The sequence below is a fragment of the Hipposideros armiger genome, unplaced genomic scaffold (genome assembly GCF_001890085.2).
Source record: "Hipposideros armiger isolate ML-2016 unplaced genomic scaffold, ASM189008v1 scaffold_170, whole genome shotgun sequence".
In the NCBI taxonomy this organism is placed as follows: domain Eukaryota; kingdom Metazoa; phylum Chordata; class Mammalia; order Chiroptera; family Hipposideridae; genus Hipposideros; species Hipposideros armiger.
The window spans coordinates 110627-114608 of NW_017731520.1; positions in this window are offsets into that span (position 1 = coordinate 110627).

The following is a 3982-nucleotide window of genomic DNA, read 5'->3' on the forward strand; positions in this document are numbered from 1 at the left end:
TTGAAAACCATGGATATATCTAAAATATTTCTTTTCAATTTTGACGATGATCTCTACATACATACATATACGAATGTGAATAAAGTACTTTTTATTGTACATATTAGAATTCTTTAAATCATTTACTTCATTGACTTTAGCTTTCAGACTGCCCCACAATGGAAATGGGAAAAAATATTGTTAGTGATATTAAGTTTTTAGATACTGATAATTTGGAAAATAACCCTGACTTCATTGTTGTGCTTGTTCATACAATATTCGTGTTCCAAATAAAATATTTTAATTCATTTTCACCTCTAAAGTAAAAAAAGAAAGATGCAAGTTTCACTTTTCAATTCTTAATGCATAACCCATTTTGTCTCAAATATGAAAACATTTTATTTTACATAGATCAAATATATCTTGTTTCATGTTGTTTGTCTCCACTTACTTGGTCACGTGCATTTTTTAGATTTTTTTTTCACATTTAATCTAGTCAAGTTTCACAGTTTATATTACTTTGTTAACCTAGCAGTTCAATTGGATACTATCTCTATCTGAATACTAAAACTATAATAAAAAAAACATTTTAATAGTCTTGTAAAACAGAGCACATAAAACAGGAACATTTATTTTCATTGAAGACATGTGCTAATTTTTTATTGAGAAATGAATTAAACATTGATACATCCAACCTCTGATTGAACCTTCAGACTTGTCACATGGAGGGGCTGGTGAAGATTTATTGCGCAATATAAAATTAGGCATATACAGTAAACTTGATAGTAAATGACCTTTGCAGACAGGAGACTGCCACAGAGAGTAGCTGCACAATAGAAGGGGGTTTGAAAAACATATTTAGAGACACTGAGAGATGAATGATGGAAACTGAAAAGCATAAAGAGAAAAAAATATTCTTGGATGAAACAGATACACAGAACATGTACTTTCTAAAATGAATAGATGTTTTTACCATCTCTGATTCATTTGTGATACAACAATCCATAGTAAAGAACAGGTGATTAACACCAAACATATAAATATGCCTAGTCATGCCAGTTTCACAAAGTACTTATGAAATATAAATATAAAAGGGTCTGTTTAATCCCTAAAAGAAAAAGGTACAAATTAATAAGCAATACAGACTCACATAGAATGAGTATCATGTGTCAAAAACAGGGCACCCTGTGGCCTGACAGTAGGCTGATCGCATTGTGAACTGAATTTAGTAAATGCTTCATTCTGTTATCTGTCCATCTTTCCCCCCTCCCCTCCCCTCCCCAAGCTGATTTTGCATCAACATCAGGCTTCTTTTGGGGATAATTACAAATATGGCTGTTGCAGCTTATATCGACTGGCACAATGTCCTAATGAAACTTTAATTGGAATTCGCAGAAATTAGACAAAAATATCTTGAAGCTTGAACATTGCTTATGTCAAGAGTTTAAATAGAAAAAAGTTATATCCGGCTCACAAAATGCTATATAAAATTATTTCAAGGTAATGGCATTTATTTCCTACAAATGAGATCACGTCTATTGATTTTGGAAAAGAAGAATTAAAACCCATAACTATCACAAAACAATGCTAATAATGAGTTTGTCTAGAAATAGAATTGATTTTTCTCAGGATGGTAAAATGAAATCCATATTTATAAAATACATTTTCTACAATACAAATGGATATCTTGCACTATGAGGTTTTATTAAAATTTCTGAACTGATATTTTCTTGATTTTTGTGTAATTTCAGGTCATTTTATGAATCTGTGTTTTTTTGTCTATGTAAAGAGATACAATATCAAAGATGTATATTATGATGTCTTTTGCCTTTAAAGAATGCTGTGGAATATTTACTTTTGTTTTTTAGATAAAATCCCTACNTTTATCTGGCTCAGTTACCTCAGCAGCAGAAACATGGGGTTGGATTAAATGGCATGTGAGACATTTTAGTTCTATAATCCAAGATGAGCGACACTTGAAGAGAAAGGACCTAAAAGGAGCCAAGCTCAATCTTCGGGGACGTAAATTAAGGAAACCAGGTGTAAAAAACCCAAGCCAAGTTCAAATGCAACATTCGAATGTTTGCTGTATGAATTAAAAACATGTAGATCGTAGAAATTACGGGAAGTTCACTGTAACATAGGAGAAAGGAGAAAGCTGGGGTCCATCCCCAGCCTTGCGTTTGTTTATCCAGCTGTGTGATGGGTTGTGCAGGCCCTAGTTCTCTCATCAGTGAAATGAGAAGACACGAGCAGCGTTATCTGGAAGCTTCACACATTTGCTTTATTATGAGAGAATGCCTGGCCAGGAATCTACCACATTGGAAAGGACGAGTTTCGGGAGAAGGTGAGTGACGGTTGATAGGATTTCCTAACCAATGGTAGCAAACTGATGGGAGGTGTGGGCATTCGTTGGTCTGTTGCCCTGGGCTTAGAGACACACTTCTTAATTACTTGAATTCCTTATTAAATCTAAAACTAGTCCCCGCCTTTATAAATTGTCACCACAGCCACATGTCTAAATCATCTCTGTGCTTGTCCTGTTCTGCATCTCATCGATCCTGACTGCTACCCTCTCTTTGCTAGTGGCACCCCTATTATTCTGTATTTCCATTTACGTCTGTAACTCTTTTCAACAACTCAGGGAAGCTATCAAATCTCTTCTCAAAAAATCTTTTGCAAGGAAACTCTTAGCTTTCAGCAAATGGAAATACCCTATTTAGTTAGAGTGCTTGATGACCAGCTATCTAATTGCATACAATTTTCTAAAATTTATAGAAAGGTTTCCTGCTTATTCAAGGACTTGTTTTTTTTTTCATTGTTAAGCAGAACACAGGGAAGGACCAGACCTCAAATATATTTTAAAGTTTTATAAATTTCAACCTCACATTTGGATTAGAAGGTAAGTAATGCTACCAAATCCCTTAGTCAAAATATTTTAGTCATTAGTTCTAAAGCTATGTTTGCTATTAATATAAATCAGCCAGACACTCAAGGGTAATTCTTACAATACATTGTTAAAAATTAAAAGTATACGAGAAGGTAATAGTTCTAAAATTGTCAGTTTAGATAGTAATTAAATACAGTAATAAACTTTTAAATTAGAAAGTAATTAGGTATGGTATTGTATTAATGGCCCATATATTAAAGATTTTTGCCAATATCCTAAAATGATGGCATAATTAAATTAGTAGCATATCCTAGATTAAAGATAAGCCATTTTAAAAATAAATTTCTAACAAGAAGCTCCCAATTGCACAAGTATATGAAAACCTATTTTCAGAAGTGTTCATTACAGAGACTTTTTAAAAATAACAAAACTTGCTACAAAATATATATCCCAAAATAGGGTACCGTTTGGGAAAATGGATTATGCATTTATGTAATAGCCACGTGTAGCCATTTAATATGAGCTGGACCTGTAAGTTTTGATATGAGAGGATGCTCTACAATGTCCAGCTAAATAACAAGATTAGTTATGGAATGGTAATAAGGAAAATAATTGTAATAATAATATGAATACACAGCACTTACTAAGATTTACTATAAGTCAGGCACTGTTTCAGTGGTTTTATAGATATTATCTCACTTAATCCTCACAACTTTGTTAATTAGGCACTATTATTATCCTCTTTGTACAAAGGAGGAAACTTAAACTCCAAGAAATAAAGAGATTAAATAATATGCTCCAGGATACATACAATAAGTACATGGTAGAGTCTTTGTTCTGAAATCCACCCATCTATCTATGTATCCAACTCTCTACCATGAACTTCATTTTTCTTCTTATTTTTTCATCTTTTATTATCAATACATATTTTTCTTCTCTTTTTTTTAATTAGTTTCAGGTGTACAAAGCAACATAATAGACATTTACACTCCTCACAAAGTGATAACCTCCCTCTCTCAAGCTACTATCTCTCTGACATCTTATATAGCTGTTACAATACAAACAACAATGTAAATATCATGCACCTTATACCAGATGGGCACTGGACTTACC